The sequence below is a fragment of the Sus scrofa genome, chromosome 9 (assembly GCF_054392235.1).
Source record: "Sus scrofa isolate SSC_HxYL_T2T_F1_AM1 chromosome 9, Sscrofa_HxYL_maternal_Yorkshire_Landrace_v2.0, whole genome shotgun sequence".
Classification (NCBI taxonomy): Eukaryota; Metazoa; Chordata; class Mammalia; order Artiodactyla; family Suidae; genus Sus; species Sus scrofa.
This window is the reverse complement of record NC_139391.1, coordinates 56432572-56456089: the sequence shown is the minus strand read 5'-3', so window position 1 is coordinate 56456089 and position 23518 is coordinate 56432572. Positions and strand designations below refer to the sequence as shown.

The 23518-nt window shown below is 41.4% G+C and overlaps 1 protein-coding gene across 7 annotated transcripts in view; it reads left to right on the top strand.

The window, feature by feature from the left end:
• The first annotated feature begins 2038 nt into the window (after nt 1-2038).
• The window catches only part of ARHGAP32 (Rho GTPase activating protein 32), a 274553-nt gene continuing 253073 nt past the window's right edge, over nt 2039-23518 (top strand). For 4 of the 7 annotated variants that reach the window (XM_084976599.1, XM_021063134.2, XM_084976601.1 and 1 more), the window contains exon 1: nt 2039-2290. The gene's annotated coding sequence lies outside the window, so the exon portion shown is untranslated. The remainder of the gene's footprint in view (nt 2291-23518) is intronic. The other 3 variants (XM_084976602.1, XM_084976598.1, XM_084976596.1) reach the window with 1 other exon arrangement.

Below are 23518 nucleotides of genomic sequence, written 5' to 3'. Positions count from 1 at the left end.
AGTACAATGTCTGTGTCATCCAACGTATGTGTAGATCCCAGCTCCTTTACGTATTATTCACCTTCCCACTAGCTGGGCATAAACCATTTAACATTCAGCCAATGCAGCTGAATTCGGGGATGTGATGGCCAAACCTGGGATGTGAAGGCTTTCCTAAAAGAACACAGAATGTCATTATCTTAGCTGAGAGTAGCCAAGGGATGACAGAGCCTTGGGCAAAACTGGCTTCCCAGGGTGACTTGGTTTAATGCCCCATACTGACCTCTTCTTGACATCACAGGAGATTTTAAAGCTCACCAATCCCAGGAACAACCCAGGCTATTGAATTCTTCTCTGCATGCTTGTTCCTCTCTGGCAGAGATGGGTCTCTGTGGTCACGAGGTAAACCCTTGGAACCACTGCAATTTGAAGAAAGAGTGACTTTTAAACTATGCGTTTGTGTGAAGCTGCAGGCCTCTAGTTTTTCTCATTTACCTGGTGGTTTCTCCAGCACTTAAGGAGGCACCCATTAAGACCATTACAGTTCCTAAATGTACCTGTTTCCAGTAGATGGCTACCATACCAGGAGACATTTATTTAAATTACAGAGCGGTATATTTTTCCATGGCAGTCTGTGCCTCTACACAAATCTCATTTCATCCCTTCTCTCCTCCTCTGCTAGAAAATATCTAGAATCTTGGTCTTAAAAGAAACTTTGGTTTCACTGAAGCTGGCAGGAGTGAGATTATGGTACACGTTCACCCCTTAATTTCTCTCCAGGATGTGGTGCAATCCTGCTTCACGTCCGTGACCTTGAAATTCTGAGAATTGTGGTCAAGGCCACGTTTCATATTCAGTGACTCCCACTGAAACGACTAAGTGCTGAGTGGACTGGAATCACTGCAGTGACATTAACTGATGCAGTATTTGGCATGGGTAGGTTTGGGGTACTTTAACACCCCCCCCCCACCCCCCGCAACATTTAGATATGGAAGGACTCAGAAGGAGTGAAAGGTACATATATAAAAGAAAAAGATCAAAACAAAAAAGAGTAGAAGGTCAAGATCTGTTCTGTTACACAGACGATTGGTGCAGAAAGAAGTGCTGTGCAGCCTTTAGAGGCGGAACAAAAGGAAGAGGGGGAAAACCAAGGGCAGTGCCATTCTTGGGCAGGGGTTCACTTGTCCCCTAGCCACGCACCTTCAGGGTTTGCTACTCTTTCACTCTTGCTTGTCCTTCTTCTCCCTTGCCAGGTCACTTCCAATCTTCAGGTCCATAACTCTGAATGAAGAAGACAACCGAAAAAACTTTTAGGCCCAGATTCCAAATAATAACCGATGCGAGAAGATTTTAGCCCGAATTGCGCAAGTGATGGAGAGACCAGGAGCTTCCTGACTTGCGGCAACACCCCCTCTCCGCCGCGCGGTGACAGTATCCAGGGGTCAGCTGGGAGTGCAGAGGAGCCACTGCTGTGGTCTCCGAAGATGTCTCTTCCCGGCGTAACTGCTGCTGCGGCAGGTTTTTTATTTTTTCACCGCAGCACAATGCAGAAGCCAAGGCAGTCGACCTTGCCCGAACCCCCCCGGGGTTGCACCCCGGCCCCCTTCCAGCGCCCCGCTGGCCTTCGCGGCCAGGGGAAAGCGAGCTGCGTACCCCTCGCAGCCCCCCCGCCGCGCACGTGCGCTCCTGGACAACAGCAGGCGAGGCCAGGGCGCGCCCCCGCCGCCCTCGGCCGCGCGCGCGCTCTGCCCGCCCTCCTCGCGCGTGCTCGTGCTCGCGGCCGCGGCGGCGCGCCTCTTCTCCCCGCTGCGGGTGTCGCGGGCTCAGGAGGAGGCGGAGCGCGGGAGGAGGAGGCTGGGCCGGCGGCGGGCTCCGCGGGCGCGCGCCGCGATCGGGGCGGGGGCGCTGCGGGGGCGGCCCGAAGGCGGCGGGTGAGGGGCTCGGAGCCTGAGGACCGCGTCCCCGGGGCCCACTCCGCCGGGGGAGGGCGATCGCGGCGCGTGTCGGAGGTGGGGACTCCGAGGCCGCGGCCCGGAGCCCGGCGTCCCCGCCCCCGAGCCTGACGGGGCGGCGCGGCGCGGCGGGATGAGGCGCTGGCGCGGGGGGCGCCCGGCCGAGCCCCCGCGGCTGCCCTCGGCGGCCAGGCGCTAGGCTTAGCGTGCGGGCGGTACTCGGCGGCGGCGAGGGTGAGGACGACGACGAGGAGGCGGAGGAGGAGGAGGGCGTCGGGCCCGGCGCCCCGCAGGGCAGACACGGAGCGGCGATCGGGGCGCAGCGACGCCGCGACAGCGCGGCGGGGCCGCGGGGCTCGGTAAGGCAGGGGCCGCAGGAGGGCCGGGGGCGCCGATGACGTGGGCAGGCGCCGCAGGGAAGGCTGCGGGGGCCTGCCCTTCCTTTTCGGGGGAAATTTTTTTAAAGTAAAGGTTCGGGATCAAATGTTCTTAGAAGGCCATCTCGGGTTTCCCCGGCCCCCCCCGGGCTCCCTCCCCGGCCTCCCGGGGCGGACCGCGTTCAGGCCGGCCGCCTCTTGCTCCCGTGCTTGCGGGTTCCCCGCGGCTCGGGGACCGGGCTCGGGCGGCTCCCGGCCTGCTGCGGCGCTCCTGGCCGAGGCGCGGGCAGGACGACCTGGGGGGTTCCCTCCGCCGCCCACGGGCGCCCTCGCGGTGCCCGCCCCCAGCCGTGCTCGCCGGCGCTCCCGTGGAGTTTTCCCTCTCATCTTTCTAATTGGCTGAAGTTGCCGCCACATATTGGACGGTGCTGGTGATTTAGTGCCTTTTTTACCCCTTGGACACCGCTGTCCCCGCCCCCCCTTTTCCCCCTTCCCATCCCCGTCTTGTCTTTCTCATTTTGTTGACTTGGGTGAATATTAATGTTAAAAAATTTCGCAGACGGATCACAAGAAACGGTAGAGAGGGGAAAGTCAAACCTGATCTTAGCCTTGGTCTACTTCTGGATCCTTTATAACTCCACCTTCTGTTACTGAAGCTTAAGGAAGGTGGAGGGGAGGAGGAGACACACAGCAGGATGCTTGGGATGCAGTTTGATAGTTATCTTTTAGGAAATGGAATTTGGATAATTATAATTTTCATCTGCATGCAGAATTGCAATCTGCTTTTAAACTGCTTGGGGCACTGCATGATGCTACATGGATAGCTGGCAGCTGGGCCACATTGCATTGTTGTCAGCATCTCTTTTATTTTCCGTTCTTTCACAGTTTTATTTGGCACAGATTTAGACCTTTTAAGTCAGTGTGAATGGGAATAACTTCTGATACACTGGTTGCTTTTATAAACGTTGCCTGTATTTGTATTTCTGTTGGAAGGAAAAAAAAAAAAAAGCATATGGTGTTAGAGTACCCTGCTCTTGGAGTCCAGAAAATGCACTAGTTTGATTCAGTAATTGGATTTGTTGTTGTAATATTTTTAGGTAGTGATGGTTGATTCATATATATGTTTTTCCTTCTTGAATAAATTGAAGTCTAACTCGAAATCTTGACATTTGGTCCTTGGACTTGAGAGTGAAAGAACTAGAAGCTTTGATTGCTGCTACAACATGACCTCAAAGTTTTTCAAGTACTCATTGGTGTGAATTCTTTTTTCATAGGGCTCTTTGTAAACATAGGATATTATGATGTGATTTCCATTTTTGGGACTATCTGGAGTCTACTTCATTCCGAAAATTGGGTATGTGGTGGTGCTTTATAAAATAAGTTTCTAGAATGGCGTCAGGTTGGAACTGTGCTCAAACCATTGTCCCTATAGCATTCCATGGAATAAAGCAGCACTTTGGACAGAGACTTGTCCAGGCATAGCTGGGGTGGAAGCCCAGTTTACTGTATGAGGATGCACTCTGAGGTGGGTGATAGGGTGTAAGTGGGCCAGAGAGGAAATGTTAGTTGGAAGAACCTTCTTTGGTTGTATAACTGTTTGGTTTTTTAGGGAGAGACAAGAAGCAGCCAGGCAGGCTCAACTGTCATTAAAGTCTTTGATGTTGGTTTAAATTCCAGTAGTTCTGTTCCTTTTATTTTCTTTTCCTAACCCCTGCCTTATTTTCCAATCACCAGAAGCTATTCTGCAGTTGGGCTGAGACTTTAATGGCGAATACATTCATCTCCGTTGCTCTCTCTCTCTTTCTCTTATTCTCTCTTTAGATGACTTATTCAGCAGTGTTTTCCCTTTCCAAACTGGCCTGGGTGTGTTACCTGCACAGTATACATAGATTCACTCTTGACTGTAAATGCATTTATCAAAGGTGAAGGGTTAGCAACTGTTTTCTTCACAAGATGGTGGTAGCAGAAGAAAAACCAAATCAAATGAACTAAATGTTTTCATTGTATTTAAAGATTGTGACTGATATTCTTGAAAATTTTTAGTGTTTAATGCATTAATGTGAAGTCTGATGTCCATGGAAGTGGTTACCAGGCAGCAAGGGCATGAAAACGGGTTGTGGTTGCAGTTCTGCCGCTTAATAGCTGTGTGGCCTGGTCCCTGCTTTGGGCAAGTTATATATATTTCTGAGCTTATTTTCCTTATGTATAAAATGGGGTTGAGAAGGCTTGCATTGTCTTCCTTACAGAGGAAGGACCAGATGACAGGATGTGAAAATACTTTGTAGTACTTCTTATGCACATAAGATGTTGCTGTCATTACCTATAAATTTAGTATTTAACTGCTTTAAATATCTTAACATCAGTTTTAAAACATGCACATAAGGAATGAGAATGTGTTCGATCTCTTCACAAGTTTCAAAATTATGTGATTACATTTCATTCTTAGGAAATCCGTATGTAGTATCTACAGTTTTGGACTCTGGAGTTTTTGATTATTTGGGGACAGATGTCAAGTTTATTGAGACTTTGAGTTTCTTTAAAGTATCCAGTTCAAAATATTAAAGGAGAGTACAAGTTAGGAGTTATGAGAAGAGCTGTTAAGTAAAAGGTGTTTTATATCTGTCTGCCTTATGTGGGACAGACATTGGCAAAATTCTCTTATGTTGGCCAGATTTGGCCTGCAGCTTATTTTCATATGCCCCATGAACTAAGAATGATTTTTAAAAGTTTCAAATGGTTAAAAACTATAAAACGAAGAATATTTCATGACTGTGCAAGTTAGGTGAAATTCAGATATCAGTGCTCATAAATAAAATGTTATTGGGATTGGATCACACTTGTTTATGTATCATCTGTGGCTGCGTTGGCAGTACAACGGCAGAGTTGATTTCTTGCAACAGAGACAGTATGGCTTGCAAAGCCTAAAAAATTTTGTCACCAAAGATTGCCAACCTTTGGTTTAGGACCCAACATTTTTTGCTTTAACCAGTGCAAGCATTATTTCCTAGCATAGCACTCTAAGGGTTAAGAGCCTGGGAAAGGATAGACTTGTGTTGGAATGCCTGCTGTGATGTCAACTTTGATCCTGGACAAACAGTTAACATCTTGGTGCTTCAGGTACATCCTTTGTAATCAGAGAATAACAATAGGCTCTGTCTTAGATGGTTGTGGGGTGATTAAATGAAATGTTACATGTTAAGGCTTAATACAGTATAGGCGTGTAGTAAGTACTCATAGATGATAGTGAGTAAATTCTGGTGTAAACAGTATGCCTAAAATATTCTATATCACCTTGCCCCAAGATTATTAGAATTGTTCTCCTGAGTGGTATGCTTCTTGCTATCAAATTTTCTTCTTTACTTAATCGGTTAGTGTAGTTAGCAGCTAATAAATGGAATAATTTCCTTTCTGTTGTGCTGTATTTTTATTAATCACTTGCTTATTTAGATGATTAGGAATGGATAGAAAGATAATTCTGCTCTGTTTTTCAGAGATCCTGTGCGGATAGATATTTGCAAGCTGAGTTTAAATACCAGTTCTATTTTGGTATTGGTTTTTGTGTTTTTTTGATAAAGATATTTGAAAAAAACTTTAAATTAGCCCAGGGCTAGATAACTTTTCAATGTATATGATACTTGAAGTGTTCCTTATGATTTGCATTAGCATCTCTGTAATAGCCTTTTCAGGAATAATAAAAATTACTCCCCCCCCGAAAGATAGACCTAGCTTACTATCTAGAAGCTTTGATATTAAGCTGCTCTCTGACGTAATTGTTTTAAATTATCTTACAATTGATAAATTGAATTTGCTTCTCAACTTCAAGTGCTGGCTTATTTAACATTCACCCCAAACCAAGAGTGAGCAAGTAAACAAAGGCCATTGTTCTAATCAAGTCAAACAAACCAGAATTGGGGCCACGGTAGCAGTTGCCACCTTACAAATTGTGCAGTTTCACGCCTTTGGACGTTGCTTATTGCTTATATGTGGTGGGCTGATCCAAGGGAGCCGTGGGAGGGCGTTAATGTTCTCTTGCTGTCCTTGGAGGAACCAAGGGATGCAGGCAGAGGGCCTTTCATCAAACTGCGCAGCTGCAGCCACTGGAAAACCACGCTTCAGGGTTCTAATTGTAGCACCTCAAAAAATGGTAGAGACTCAAAGAAGACCCACCATTATGAGGAGACAGTATTTTCTTTTGAGGTTAAAGCACGTAAACAATAAATCCAACCAGCGATTTCCTTTGAAGAGATGAAGGTTGAGAGGGACTATTCCCCATAGTAGTGAAATGTAAAGATTTGTGAAAATAGATGTTTACAGTTTCATGGTATCCCTGGACATGTGGTCTTTAAAGGAGATTGTTTTAGGAAGGTAAAAGAAAGTGAGAAATGAGGTGTTTGGTTTAATTTCTCCTAAGAAATATATGATCCAGAATGTTCAGAGTGAAGGTGGAATTCTGGTTTTCAGGGAGATTCCTGTTATTTGGCTTTTGACCATATGTCCATTTATTATTTTGTTTATACCATGGATCATGATACACATTAGTGTTGGAGGCTGTGGAGGTGGAAACCATTGAGAGGAAAAGCAGGCGTGAGCTGTGCATGATGGAAACATGTTTACACTGTCTCTCTTAGGAAAGATTGCTACCACACTCTGGGAAAGAATTCTAAAGTGGAGAGTCCATTCATTTGCCTTTAAAATAGTAAAATCTTTATTATCTGGGGTTCAGTCCTGTGATCTTGGGCAGGCCATTTGATTATTCTGTTTTTATTCCCTTATGTATAGGATGGAAACAGTAATTCTTGTGCCTTTTTTTTTTAATTGGAGGAGATATATGGTAAAAGGATTGTTAAGATGAGTAGCATTTTCAAAAGTTTTGAAGAACACGCTATGTGAGGTTTAGCAATTACCCAGTATGTTAACAACAGATGAAAACATAAGAAACCTTTGACAGAGAAAAGAGATTTCAACTTGAATCAGAAGACCTGGATTCTTATCTTGGCTCTACTGTAAATAATCTGACTTTGGACAAATAATTCATCTCTCTAAATCTCATTTTCCTTATATGTACAGTGAGGGATCAGATTAGCAGTCTCTAAGATCTTTTCTTGCTCCAAAATTCCTTGACTCTCTGTTTTTGTTTTTGTTTTTTTTTTTTTTAAGTAGGGACCATCATTTTGCATTTTCCATTCACCAGTTTCTCTTGACCCTGTGCTTGAGGAGAACCTGACATCCAGTGGTCTTCCAGAGTCAGCAGCAGTCCTGGCTCTGGTAGGAGGCAGGAAACCAAATCTCTTTTATCAGTGAACTGAGAAGGATCCACTGAGTACAAGGGAGTGTTTTGTACCATGCTAAGTGCAGAGGAAAATAGATGGGAAGGAAGGTGGCATTGAGTCTCTGCTCTCCGGAAGTGTTCCTTCCGTTGGGAAGATAAACTGTATTATGAAAGAGAATGTTATAAAAGAATAGACAAGGGAACAGTGGGATGATCCTTGATCTGGCAGTTCGAGGACTTGGGCGTACAGTTGGAGAGGATTCTTTGTCACCTTGTAGCATTGAACATTTGTAAAATGAGCTTCATAGACTGCCTCCAGCTCTGCAGTTTGGTCATATTGTCTTTGACAGAGAAGCAGCATCTTTGAATCAGCCTATGAGGAGACAACTCAAGTGAGAACTGCTTAATCCAGGCCAGATTTTTATACTCATTCTGTGTAATAGCTTGATTTAGTAGATGAAGGGAAAGGGTTACTTTTTTTCCCGGCAGGGCGCTGAGTTCGCAGCATGTGGAAGTTCTTGGACCAGGGATCACACTCACACCACCGCAGTGACAATGCCAGATCCTTAACCAGCTTGGCCACCAGGGAAATCCGGGAAAGGGTCGCTCTCATTTGCTGGAAATACAGTCAAGGGACAGAGCTTCTTCTGAAAAGTCAAGCATGTGAGAAGGGCAAGAGACCGAAGGGTCCTTGCTTCTGGGGCAATAACTCTGTACCCTGAATCTCCTTCATTCTTCTCTTCCTAAGGCCTGCACTCCTGCAGTTACTTTTTTCCTTAAGTTATTATTCTCTCTTTGCCTGATCATCTCTTTTAGTATGCAGGCACGCCTTATATTACTTGGAGCAGTGATGATTAATTGTTCACCAAATGCTATTCTCTGCAGCTTCACTTCAGTAGTAGGACCCTCACCTTTTTTTCTGGCACGTGGATGCCCAGCTAGACTACATTTGGATGCCCTTCTTCAGACAGTTCGATGTCATTTGATGAAATTTGGGTAAATGCTGTGTGCCATTTCTGTGTCATCACTTTAGAAAGGCAAGCAAGTTGCCTTCTGCTTCCGCTTTCCCCCTTTCTGCCAGGAGAATGTGGGGCTGGTGCATGTTGTTTACCCTTGCAGGTGAGAGCAATGCTTTGGGGGGGAGATGGTTTAGTAAGACGCATCCTTGGATGATCTCATGGCACAGAGCCACCTTCTGCTGCTTACTTATCTCTAGATGGTTAAGTGAGAAAAAAGTAAAATTTTGACCTGCTGGAGCCATTAAAACCTTAACCCCACCTCTGCTGATCCACCTTCTCCTCCCCTTCAGCTCTTGCCCAATTTCTTTGTTCCCTTCAGCAGCAGGAGATGTTTGTGTTTGCCTGTTTACTTCCTTACCGCTTATTCTCTCTTTAGCTTGATCCATTGAGCTCTGGTTCCAGCACTCACTGAAAGCGTTTTTAATCAAGGCTACAATGAGCCTTGTCAAAGCTAGTGATCAGGGCCATGCCTGTGAGGCACTGTGTCTCGCTGATCTCTTGTCCGCATTTCATATTGACCAACCACTTTCTCTGACCTCTTCACCACATATTCTCTATGTCTTTTTGCAGTTTGTCTCTCTCCACCCCCCTGCTCTAAAATTTGCAGTGTCCTTAGGCTCTCCTCGGGTGACTTCATTCATTTCAATGGTTTCAAATACCATTTATATGTTTAGGGTTCTAAGATTCTATCTCTGGGACTGATTTCTTTGCCTCCTGAGCTCTAGACTCATCTAACACCATTCCTCCCCTTAGATGTCTCATAGATATGCCAGTGGTAGCACGAACAAGGCAGAACTGTGATTTACTCTTTCTTTCTTTTACTCCTCTTTCCGGCTTCCCAGTTCTGCAGGCCAAACCCCCTGGAGTCATCCTCCATTTTTCCTTCTCATCTCATACTAATCCTGTCAGCTCCACCTTCAGAATTTAAACCGGACCTGCCTACCTCTCAGTTTTCTCACTGTTAAAACCTAGGCTGGTAGCCTTTCTCCCATGGAAAATTGCCAACAGACTTCCCTGTTCTCCACTCTTGCTTTTACCCCCCTGTCATTGCTCAGGAGCCAAAACCAGTGTTAAATGTTAATCAGATCATATCGCTTCTTTACTGGCTTCCCTATACTTTTTTTTTTTGTCTTTTTGCCATGTATTGGGCCACTCCCACAGCATATGGAGGTTCCCAGGCTAGGGGTCAAATCGGAGCTGTAGCCACCGGCCTACACCAGAACCACAGCAATGCGGGATCTGAGCCGCGTCTGCAACCTACACCACAGCTCACGGCAACGCCGGATCCTTAACCCACTGAGCAAGGTCAGGGATCGAACCTGCAACCTTATGGTTCTTAGTCAGATTCGTTAACCACTGCACCATGATGGGAACTCCCTGGCTTTCCTACACTTTTAACACTAAACCCAAAATTTACAGTTTTATTATGGAAAGAAAATATTCACTGTAGCCACTTAGGCCTTGTACCAGCCATTTTTAATTGGGAAGATTTTTTACCTTGGGGCAGTGTTTGGGTCATTTTTGGCTGTCGGGACTGGGGCTTGGCTGGCAGGAGGAGTGTGCTACTGGCATCTAGCAGGTAGAAGCCAGGGATGCTGCTCAGCATCTTACAATGTGAAGGACAGCCCCCAGCAACCAGGAAAAATAGAGTCCAAAATGTCTGCAGTGCATGGTCTGGCTCCTGGCTTCCTCTCCAGCTCCGTCTTCCTCTGTTCACTGTTCACGTCCTCCTTCGTTCCCTGGGCTGCAGTAACAGTTTTGTTCTTTTTTTCTTAATAGACTTTTTGGGTGACTGCTTCTAGGTTCACAGCCAAATTGGGCAGAAGGTACAGAGATCTCCCATATACTCTCTGCCCCACGTGCACATAGCCTCACTTGCTATCAGCGTCCCCCCAGAGGTACATTTGTTACAACTGATGACCCTGCAATAACATACCGTTATCACTCTGAAGGATCTGTAGTTTTATTACGGTTTATTCTTGGCATTGTCCATTCTGTGGGTTTGAACACATTTATAATGGCATATGTCTTCTATTATAGTATCATACAGAGTAGTTTAACTGCCCCCCAAGTCCCCTGCTCTGCCTATTCATCCCTTACACCCCCTTCCCCCCCGCCGCTACCCTGATCTGTGTAATGATTCCATAGGTTTTTCCATTTCCAGAATGTCATGTAGTTAGAATCATACAGTATGTAGCTTTTTCAGATTGGCTTCTTTCCCTTAATAATATGTATTTAAGTGTCTTCTATGTCTTTTCATGGTTTGATAGCTCATTTCTTTTTAGCACTGAACAATATTCCATTGTCTGGATAGACCACAGGTTATCATTCACCTGCTGAGGGACATCTTGGTTATTTCTGAGTAAGGGCAGTTATGAATAAAAGTGCTCTAAACATTTATGTGCAGGCTTTTGGTGGACCTAAGTTTTCACCTCATTTGGGTAAATACCAAAGAGTGTGGTTGCCTGATTGCATGGTAAGAGAATGTTTTGTTTTATAGGAAAGTGTCACACTGTTTTCCAAAGTGGCTGCATTCCCACCAGCAGTGAATGCGAGCTCCTGTTGTCCCATATCCTGTCGGCCCTTGGTGTTGTGAGTGTTCTGGGTTTGGGCCAGATGATTCCAATGTGGTTTGTGGAGGATGATGCTCTTTTTCTATCCCTTGAACAAGCTAAGCACATACCTTTTCAGGGATTTACAATTGTTGTTCCTTTTGCTTAGAATGTACTTCCTTCTGACCTTTGTGTGACTGACTGCCTTCTTCCACTCCAGAGAGGCCTTAGTGATGACCTGTATCCATGCAGTATCCTCTCTTCTATATTTTGGCATTTTATTTTCTTCATTTTAGTGTTTATTTGCTTATGTTTTATATTTACTTATTTATTTAGTCTTTTTTAGGCCCACACCCACAGCATATGGAAGTTCTCAGGCTAGGGGTCCAATCAGAACTGAAGCTGCCAGCCTACATCACAGCCACAATGCCGCATCCTTAACCCACTGAGCGAGGCCAGAGATGGAACCCCGTCCTCATTGATGCTAGCCAGGTTCATTAACTGCTGAGCTACAAAGGGAACTCCGCATTTTACATTTATAATCTCTTTCTCTACAAGCTATTTGAGGGGCATGGACTCTGTCTACGTATGTACTGTATCCCCAGCATTCCTGTTTAATGCATATTTGTTGATGCCAGAGAGACGCCATCCATTGTAGGGATGGGAGACAAGGTTTTCGCTGAAGATGACAAAGCAAGGCATCCTGGGAGCAGCAGGTAAGCTTATGATTTTCCGGAAGGTGGAAAAAAATCCCAGGAGATAAGGCTGCTTTAGTCTTCATTAACTCTGTAGAATAGAGAAATTCATCCACCATTTTTTATGAGGAGGCAAATAACAAGAGTAAGCGGATAGCAGGGACTTTTTCATAGAGAAAGGTTACTTGAGGATTTAGCTTCCATTTTGCTTTGTGTCTCATACACCTTGTCTCTGCATATAGAGCTGCATGTTCATGCTGCAGATATATAGGCCTCTCAGTAATATATGGTCTGACCTTTTCCCAATATCAGTATCAGAGTTCCTTCCACATTATCTTTGGAAGATAAGCACATGCCTGTTGCTTCTGTATCTTTAGGGTCTGAAAACTTAGTTACTCATCTGACAGTGCAGTTCTTTGTAAAAGGAGTTTTTGTTTAAGATTCTTCATTGTATTAGAGCGGAATGTACCTGCCTGCATTTCCAGCACCACACAGATCTGCTCTAGTTTTGGCTGGCTCTTTGATCTCCCCACCAACCTTTTCTCTTCCTAGGCTGAATGTACTCATTTTCTTCAACTGTTCCTCATGTGACTAAGGTTTTTAGATCCTTTTCCAGGCCCCTCTTCAACATTTCTGAGACTCAGGGCAAGAATACAAATGGAAGTCCATACGCCCTTTGTCTCAACTTGCATGAGTTATTAATCAAACTAACTGATAAAGATGTTCCATTGCCTCCCATAATAAAACTTCATAATGACCTAAATCAGAGTCAAGCAGGGGATTCTCAGACTCCTCTGAGTTTTGCCCAGGATAGTACTGTTCTGTCACCATCAGACTCTGGTCTTGATTCTGTTTCCCAGAGCTGGTTACTGTAGAAAAAATTAAATTCCTTCTTATACTGTTTCAAATTAGATGTCACATTCCAATTCAAGCTTTGTAAGTGGTGTGCCAGACGATGTTCTGAATGTTACAGATAGAGCAGAAATACTGATTTCCTCAGTCCGCAGAGAGAATTGTCAGCAACGGTGGCAAAAGCTTCTAACTGACCACTGGTGGCCACCAGCAGCCTGGCTGACTTCCTGTATTGTGCCTGTACCAGTGCTGTCGTTTTCTGTGTACGTCCTAAGTGCAAAAGATTGAGAAACCCTGCTCCAGACTGATGGTACAGGGATGCTGCAGGTCTCATGGTAGAAAGTGTTTATATACATGTAGCTTCGAGAGCATTTTTATCAGCGTCATCATTTGGTCTGCCTGATGATGTTGTAGTTGTCAAAGTCGGTTTGTGCCCTTCTTATTAAGGAGGATATAGATCCAGGTTAAGTGGCTTAATCTAGCTCCATACTCTCACTCAAGTAGGGCAGTTGAAACTAGAACTCCATTCTTCTGACTCTCATTTTGGTATATTCTCTCTACTAACCCAAATTGGTTTTCTTGTACTTTTTTTTTTGGAGAGCCTATCACTTCTGAGTCATTTAGGGCATGCAGGCAATTACATTTTTTAGAGTTTTTCTGTCCCAGCTTCTGCTACATTGTCTCCATTGTTACTTTTTAAACTAAAGATTCAACTTTACATTTAATCCCTACTAAATGGTATCATTTTTATCCCGTTCAAACAATTGATCCAGTGTCTTGCAACTTGTGTGTTACCCATTTTGATAACTCTCTTCCCTAGAGAGTTATATTTAGTTGCCACAGTGATGTTTGTCTCAAACAGTCACCCTGACCTGTTTATAAAAGGTTGGGTTGGGCATTCAAGCAGGAAAATGTGCAGTACATTTTAGAAATAGTTCTTAAACCACTTATGATGAAAAAAATTCTGGCATTTAAGTGTAAATTCATTTCCCTTTTTACTTAGTGCCTGTTGTATTGATCGTTAACAAATATTTTATTCAAACCTTAGAAATGTGTGGTCACTTGCCTAAGTCACCTAAGAGCCAGATTGATTCAGAATTCAAATCTAGATCTGTTCGACTTGAGAGTACCTCTGATTTTCCTCAGTACTAATCTATAAATAATGTGAAATGACTTCTAAACATTTAACATGAGCTGAGAAAGGGATGTTTCCCAGATTGATCTTCTTACATTTGGAATAACTCATTATCTGTTACTCATGCACAAGACAGGCTTCCTCCCCCCACCTCATTATCTGGTCTAAATGTCAGTAGTGCTGAGTCGAGAAACTCTGCTCTAAGGGTTTTAAGTAGTCAAGGTTTTACTTTGAGTGTGTGTGTGTTTGTGAATTTAGCTAACTATATCATAGTGATAGGTATTAGAGTGTACAAGGGATAATTTGGCCTCCTTCTTGGGAACAGGTTGTCAGTGAAAGTAGAGCATGATGTTTATTCATTTCAGTTTCTGTGCTCCTTCTAGAGAATCCATGATTTATTTATTTTTATTAAAGTGCAGTTGATTTACAATGTTATGTCAGTTTCTGCTGCACAGCATAGGACCCAGTCTCTCTCTCTCTCTCTCTCTCTCACACACACACACACACACACATTTTTTTTCTCATGCTGTCTTCCATCATGTTCTATCCCAAGAGATTGGTTATAGTTCCCTGTGCTGTGTGGGCAGGACCTCACTGCTTATCCGTTCTAAATGTTATAGTTTGCATCTACCAACCCCAAACTCCCTGAGAGGATCTGGGATTTAATGCTAAAGACTTTTGGCTTGGTGAGAGTTAGGCTTTTTATATTTTGATGCTTGCTTTTATTAGCACTTTCGATGGGAAAAAAACCGTGAAATATATGCAACTAAGCTGGCATTTGGGTGTTGACCTGCTTACCAACATAACTTCTATGGGGGTTGTGTTTATTGGTTAAAGCACAGATTTGAAGGGGTGGTTGCTTAGCATTTCTTTCTCTGTTTTTTTGGTCTTTTTAGGGCCGCACCCGCGGCATATGGAGGTTCCCAGGCTAGGGGGTCTAATCGGAGCTGTAGCTGCCGACCTACACCACAGCCACAGCATTTCTAATAACAAGTTCTCTTTTCCCTTGTTTTTGAGTTCCAAGGCATGACCAGAATATAATTGTAGCAGTTTTTTCAGTTTCTTTACATTAATTTTCCCAGACTTAATTTTCTGTTCCTTTGATCTAGATTGCCATACCCACTTTCTTAAACTACAGTTTCATTGTGGTTACTCCAGCTGATCAAGAGCCATCAGAGGTTTCGTATTCCTGCTGACTTATTAAATGCTGTTGCTACTCAATAAACTCTCTTGCTTGATTTTCAAGGAAAGCTTTTTATAATCCTCAGTTCAGGATTCAGTTTCACTAAATGATATATATCTGTCTTATTAATATAATCAGTAGCTGCTGTTACTGTTATTGATATGCCAGAAACTGTTCTAAGCCCCTCGCATGTATTATCTGTTTTGTCATCATAGTTGCCTCATTAAGTAGTTACTCATACTAATTTTTAAAATTGTGGTTAAGATTTACATAACAAAATTTACTATCTTAACCATTTTTAGGTGTTCAGTAGGTTTTTTTTTTTTCTTTCCTGTCTTTTTTTTTTTTTTTTTTATCTTTCTTTTAGGGCTGCTCCTGCGGCATATGGAGGCTCCCAGGCTAGGTGTCTAATCGGAGCCACAGCCACAGCAACGTGGGATCCAAGCCGCATCTGCGACCTACACCACAGCTCATGGCAATGCCTTAACCCACCGAGCAAAGCTAGGGATCAAACCCGCAACCTCATGGTTCCTAGTCGGGTTCGTTAACCACTGAGCCACAACAGAAACTCCCTGTTCAGTAGTTTTAAGTATATTTACATTGTTGTGAAACAGGTCTCCAGAACTTTCTCCTTTTTTTTTTTTTGGTCTTTTTACGGCTGCACCCTCGGCTTATGGAAGTTCCCAGGCTTATGGAAGTTCCCAGGCTCGGGGTCGAATCAGAGCTGCAGCTGCCAGCCTAAGCCACAGCCACAGCAATGTGGGATCTGAGCCTTGTCTGTGACCTACACCACAGCTCATGGGACTGGCGGAGCCTTAACCCACTGAGAGAGGCCAGGGATTGAACCTGTGTCCTCACAGATTCAAGTTGGGTTCGTTAACCACTGAACCACGACAGGAACTCCTCCAGACTTTTTCATCTTGCAAAACTAACACTTTGTGCCTATTAACTCCTTGTTTCTTCCTCCCTGCCGTCCCTAGCACCCACCATTCTACTTTCTGTTTTTATGAATTGGACTGCTTTAGATACCTCCTATGAGTGGAATCAGACAGTGGTTGTTTTTTTTTTTTAATTGATTTCACTTAGCGTAGTTTCCTCAAGGTTTTCTTCCATTTTAAGGCTAAATAATATTCCATTGTATGTATATATGACATTTTGTTTTTCTGATCATCGATTGAGGGACATTTGGGTAGATTCTATCTCTTGGCTATTGTGAATAGTGCTGCTGTGGCACATGAGTGTGCAGATATTTCTTTGAGATCTTGCTTTCAATTGTTTTGTGTATATAGCTAGAAGTAAAGTTGCTGGATCGTATGGTAATTGTTTTAACTTTGCAAGCAACTACCATACTGTTTTCCATAGCAGCTGCAACATTTCACATTCCTACCAGCAGTGTGAAATTGTTCTAATTTCTCCACATCCTTGTCAACACTTGGAACTTTCTTTTTTCCTTTTTTTACTTGTAACCATCCTAATGGATATGAAGAAATATCTCTCTGTGGTTTTTTAAAAATATTTTATGGCCGTACCTGCACCATATGGAATCCAAGCCATAGCTATGACCTACACTGCAGCTACAGCAACCAGATCCTTTAACCCACTGCACTAGGCCAGGGGTCGAACTTGGTGCTCTGCAGCAACCCGAGCTGCTGCAGTTGGATTCTTAACCCACATTGGCAATGCCAGATCCTTATCCCACTCTGAGGGGCGGGGCGGGGGGGGTGTTGAACCCATGCCTCAGCAGTGACCTGAGCTGCTGCAGAGACTATGCTGGGTCCTTAACCTGCTGCACCACCGTGGGAACACCTGTCGTTGTGGTATTGATTTGAATTTGTTTAGTGATAGTCATGTTCGGCATTTTTTCCTGTGCTTTTGGGCAATTTTTGTGTCATCTTTGGAGAAATGTCTATTCAGGTCCTTTGTTAAAATCAGGCTTTTGGCTATTGATTTGTTGGAGTTCTTTATATATTTTGGATATCGATCTCTTACCAGATATGTGGTTTCAGATATTTTCTTCTATTCTTTGGGTTGCCTTTTTACCCTGTTGGTAGTGTCTGTTGATGCCCAAACGTGGTTAATTTTGATGAAGTCCAACTTATCTGTCTTTTATTGCCTGTGCTTTTGGTGTCACATCCAAGAAATCATTACCAAACCCAGTGTTTTGAAGTTTTTCCTTTATGTTTTCTAGGAGTTTCATAGTTAGCTCTTCTGTTTGGATCTGTGATCCAGTTTAAGTTAATTTTTCTATATTGTATAAGGTATAGGGCCAATTTTATTTTTTTATATGCAGATATAAAAGACTGTCCTTTTTCTTGTTTTTCATATTACAGCTGCACCTGCAGCATATGGAAGTTCCCGGGTTAAGGGTTGAATCAGAGCTGCACCTGAGCCTTGTGCCTCAGCCATGGCAACACTGGATCTGAGCTGCATCTGAGACCTATGCTGCAGTTTATGGCTGTGACGGATCCTTAATCCACTGAACGAGGCCAGGGATTGAACCTGTATCTTCACAGACAGTGTTGGGTCCTTAACCTGCTGAGCCACAGGGGGACTGAGCACAGACTGTCCTTGAATTAAATGGTTTTGGTACCCTTGTTGAAGGTCATTTGCCTGTATATGCAAGTATTCATGCTAATTTGATTTGATTCATTTGTTTTTTTCTTTTTTGATTGTACTGAGGCACATGGAGTTCCTGGGCCAGGGACTGGATTTGAGCCACAGTTGTGACCTACACTGCAGCTGTGGCAATGCTGAATCTTTTAACCCACGGTCCTGGGCCAGGGATTGAACCTGTGACCTGGCGTTGCAGAGACACCACTATTGTGACACAGTAGGAACTCCTCATGCTGATTTTATAGGTGAGGTAATTGACTTTGAGGTCTGACTGATAGACAGTATTAACACATTTAAGTAAAAGAGTTAATTAGCCCCAAAGTGATCTATATTTGGTACAGTAAAATGAAGAAGGTTTTTAGGGTTGTAAGGTCTTTTTTGTATTGTAGTCTTCTCCCAGGAGATTTAAGTGTCAGTAACTTTGCACCCCAGTTCTGATAGGTTACCAACTCCATGCACTAAGTCAGTGACTTTCTAAACTTTTTAAATATCAAAGTCCTTTTTTTCCCCCTCAAAAAAATAAACTCATAGGTGGACCTCCAGTGTTTCTACTGATAATTAGTATTTTGTTACTATGTATTCATGTTAAAAAAATCAGTGTATAATATTTATTTTTTGCTAATTGGTTATAACACAAGTTCATACTTTCGTAGTTTTCAGTGTGTTAAAAACATGTGCATATTATGGTTTTAAAATTTTTGCCTGTTACAGTTTTAAAAATCGGTAATGTATGGAAACACCTTCACATCAGATGTTTTGCAAACATCTGAAGCTCTGCTGTGGATGTAAGTGTGAAAAACACTAGCTTATTTAGATATCTTTGAGGTTTAACTTCTGATTATGGAGAACTGTTTTTCTCTATGCAAAGTTATGTAGAGAGTTAATATGAGAGTCTTGACTTCTTTAGTGCTGATATGTGGGCTAATTTAATAGTTTAACAACTAGCCCAGACCGACCTTTTTTTTTTTTTTTTTTTTCTTTTCTGTATTAAGGATCTAAAGGTTAGCGTCAAAAGATATCTCATTTTACTGTGTGTCCTAAAATGGTTTAAACTTAAGGCCAATTCAGATCTTATATTTTAATGTACTAAAATTGATAAGGATACTAGGATTTTTGTCGTTAATGGTAAGAACTTTGTTCTTTCCTTTTTCTTTTTCTTTTCGGCCCTGCCTACAGCATGCAGAAGTTTCCAGGCCAGCCAGGGGTCAAACCTCAACCTGTGCCACAGCAGTGACCTGAGCCACAGCAGTGACAATTCGAAATCCTTAACCTGCTGAACCACAGGGGAATTTTATTCTTTGATATTGGATTTGAATTTCAGTAAGTCAGCAGTGTTTGTTAACTTTGTGATGGAAGATAATAATTTGGGGTTTCATTATTAGATAAAGCAAGGTCATCAAGAAACACGTCACTCTTTTTAAAAAAAATTCTTTTTTCCTAATGGGGTGTCTCTCATGAATTAACTGTATTTATAATGGAATATACTGTTTTTTTTTTTAAACCCGTAATATCATCTGATTACTGTACAACATTGTTAAGTAATTTTGCAGAGCCCAAGATGTTTGAAAATTGGTGTGGTTGGGTGATATTTTAAATTTAGCAACAATAAGAAATAGTCCTACTCTGGCTATGTTGTGTAGGTGTTGGAAAAGCCTTTGTTTTATTTTTTGTTTTTGTTTGATTTCTTTCATATTGCTTTTTTAAAAGCTTTCCCCCCTTCCCAACTTTATTGAGATGTTGACATATATATATTTAAGATGTGCAACATGATAATTGATATGATAGAAATCGCAAAATGATTACCACAATTATGGCTAACCGTAAATAGCCATCCCTGCACACTATTACCATTTTTTTTTGGTGTAGTGATATAATTTAAGATTTACCCTTTTAAATATCTTTCAAATGTATAATACAGTATTGTTAAATGTAATCACCATGCCATATATTAGATCCCCAAAACTTCACGTTCACTTTCATAGCTGGAAGTTTGTACCCTTTGACTAATGTCTCCTAGTTTCCCCTGCTTCAGCCCCTGGCAACCACCATTCTGCTATTGCCATGAATTCGGCTTTTTTGATTCCACATATAAATGGGAACATATGGTATTTGTCAAGGGCCATCCTTATTGGCTCAAAAGACAAGATTTCCTTCTTTTTTATGGCTGAGTAATATTCTATTTTATATATATATATATATATATATATATATATATATATATATATACTGTTTTTTCTTCATTCATCCATTCATGGGCACTTAGGTTCTTTCCATGTCTTAGCTTTTGTGACAATGAACGTGAGGGTGCAGACACCTCTTCAAGATTGTCATTTCCTTTCCCATGGATATATGCTCCAAAGTGGGATGGCTGGATTGTGTGAGAGATCTATTTTTGAGTGTTTGAGAAATCTTCATATGTTTTTCACTGTGGCTGTACCAAATGACATTCCACCAACAGCACACACAGGTTACCTTTTCTTCACGTCTTTGCCAACACTTATTGTCTCTTGTCTTTTTGATGATGGCCATTTTGACAGGTGTGAGGTGATATCTCATTGTGGTTTTCATCTATCTGCTTTCCTGATGATGAGTGGTATTGAGCACCTTCTCCTGTAACCACTGGCCACTTGTCTTCTTTGCAAAAATGTCTATTCAGTTCTCTGCCCATTTTTTTCATCGGATTTAAAAAAATGCTCTATTTGCTTTTTGGTGTATTCAAAAGGTAAAGTATAATAATTAACTTTGTTGCCGATGCACTTGGGAAAGCAAACATCTTCTCATGTGTATGTTCAACTGTTTTCTCTATAGGGATATATTCTCACCTGATGTTTTAAAAACTTCTTAAAGTGTGCAAAACTGTATTTTGAAATGGTTTTAAAATAGTAGCTTTAACCAGATTTTACAGCTCTTTATTTGACTTAAACTATAATAACTTAGCATTGACTGAGCCGATGTTTACTACCTGCCTATTAGAAGTGGATCTGTAGGGCACAAAAGTAGGGATTTTCTTTTGTGATTTACACTGTTAGATAATATAGAGCAAATTTTTTAGAAGTTGAAGAAAAATTAAAAGCTCAAGGTATATTTGAACTTGAGTTTTGGTGGCATAATTGATTTATTCTTTCATAATGTTTGTGAACATTTTGTTAGAGTTCCATATTTTCTCATAATCTGTGTGTGAAGGGCAGACTGTTCCCTATTTATATGAAACTCCATCTTAATTTATCATTTGGTGATGTGGTAATAGCTAACCATAAATATCCACATGTTTATTTAGAAAAATCATCAGAATTTGAATATTATTTTCTTCCAATAACAATCATAAAAGGGATTTCTGTATATCATTGCTAGTAGCATATTAGTTTCCTGCTAAATAAGATTATATAATATGTTTAGCTTGCCCTTTTTTTGTTGTGCCGTTAATATTCTAGGAATCTTTTAATGACATGTTTAAAGTCTAAATTCCTTTGATAAACAGAACGCTTTGCTTTATCAGCTCTTTGTCCTTTGTAGGAAACAGTTTTCATGCATTTATTTGCTTAAAGACTATGTCCTAAAAACTCTTTGGTGAATTTCTCATCACTTGCTTGCTTAGCATAGGAAGAGGTGGAAACAGAAAAAAGAGCCTGTTTTTTTTCTGGTTTTATTTCTTTCGGCATTACAATCTAATCAAAATAGAGCTGGGCCTGGGCTTCAGCATGTGGAGAACTGAATTCACAGAACTGGACTGTTCTGTTTACAGGCCAAGTTCGTGAAAGGTAGACAGGGAAGGTCTGAAATAGGAGAAATGTTTTAGAAAATCCTTTAGATTAGTCTTAGCTAGATTAGTGATATGAAAGGTATTATGATATTCTCAGTGTTTAGGATTATGGATGGACTTTTGTAGAAGTAAGAGAAAAAAACTTGGTTAAATGAGTCTATAAAGGCACTAGTGGTTTAGAAGTATTTGAGTTGGAGGGATGAAATGGGAGTTTAGGATTGACGTATATATACTACTATATATGGAATAGATTAGTAACAAGGACCTACTATATAAATCTATTCAGTACTCTGTAGTGACCGATATGGGAAAAGAATCTGAAAAGAAATGGGTATCTGTATATGTATAACTGATTCACTTTTTACTACACCTGAAATTAACACAACATTGTAAGTCGACTATACTCCAATAAAATTTAAAAAAATAATAAGTTCAAAGAAAGAAATATTTCTGTGTTATCGAGGTTTACACAACATGATCTGTAGTAACTTTTTCTTTGTTTTAGATTCTTTTCCTTTTCCTTTTTTTTTTAGGGCTGTACCCACGGCATATGGAAGTCCCCAGGCTAGGGGTCGAATTGAAGCTGCACTTGCCAGCCTACACCACAGCTACAGCAATGTGGGATCTGAGCCGTGTCTGTGACCTGCACCATGGCTCACAGCAATGCCAGATCCTTAACCTACTGATGGAGGCCAGGGATCAAACCCGCATACTAGTTAGTTAGGTTTGTAACCTGCTGAGCCACAGCGGTAACTTCTAGGCTCTTTTCTTTTGTTTAGCACTGTCCAGAGCCATGTTATACTCCATTTCAACAGTATTTTTGTATTCTTATGATCTTTGTTATATGCAGTTTGTTCATTTTGCTTCTTTCAGATGTATATTCATTAAAATTTAGAAAAATGAGATTAGATCCATTTGCTCTGAGGAGTATGGTTTTTAGCACACTGTTGGCGGCTCAGTAAATTTTAAGTATTTTCAGCCTTCTAGAAGTGTTTACCTTAGTTAGAAACAGTTATGGAAAGTTTTCTTTGTGGAAGAAACTGTCTTGTCTTTGTACTGGCAGAGTCCATTCAGCATCATGCTTCATTTGATTTGTGTTCATTTAATTCTTGGCTCTGCTGCTAAAAAATTTATTTCAAAGAAGTTTCTGTAATTCCTTTAAAAATTATTGGTTAACTTGGGGAGGTAATTATTTTTACTTAATTATTCAGCTAAAATAATGGTATTTTATTGAACAAGAACAGATTTTGGAGGTTGCTGTTATTAGCACATGAAAGTAATGGGAATTTATTTAAAAATTGATTTAAATGGACAGTTTTAACAAATGTTTGACTTCTATGCTTAGAGAGTTGTTAAAGTATGTAAATCAAGGTAAAATTACTTGTATTCTAAATTATAATGCTATTTTATTTTTTTCCTAATATATATTCTTTAGACTCTTTTCTATTTTAAAATAAATTGTATAACTTTGAGATTTCTTATTTAGAAACATTTATTGTCACATTTTGAGAAAGAACTTTTCGATTTATAACTCTGTTTAGAAGCCTATAATAAATTTCTTCAATTTTTAACATGTGAGTGTGATCTAAATTAAAGGTGACAAGGATGAGAAAAACCCTGAAAAACAAAGTCTTTAACAAAAGCTTTACAAAGTTGTGTTATAAGAAATTATGACAAGAAATCATAATGACTGTTACTTCTAGTGATGTTCTTTGTGTCTGGCTAGAATCAACATTCATTTATGCCCAGGTAAATAAATTATTTTATTTCACAAAAGAGATTTAATAATTTATGGCTGAAGTATAAATCAAATACTATGGCCCTTCAGTTAAGTAATGTACATGCAGGCCTCAGATGTAAAAAGTTCAGTCAGTGTAGTTGTTGCAGCCCATGTCATTGAAGGAATGGGGACAAAAGTTTGTTTGTAACTACCATGGAGCTCAGTACAAAGACGCCAGTGACCTTTGAACTTCTGTGGCTGTGCATCTGAACAAGGAATTGTTTGAGGATGGGAAAAGCTGCCAGTAGACTTGGGATATGCTTTTCCCTTGCTTTCTGCAGAATTGTTGAATGACCCTACTCCAGAGAAACAAAAAAGCGAAAACCCAAAAAACAAAAAGCTTAATTGGAAG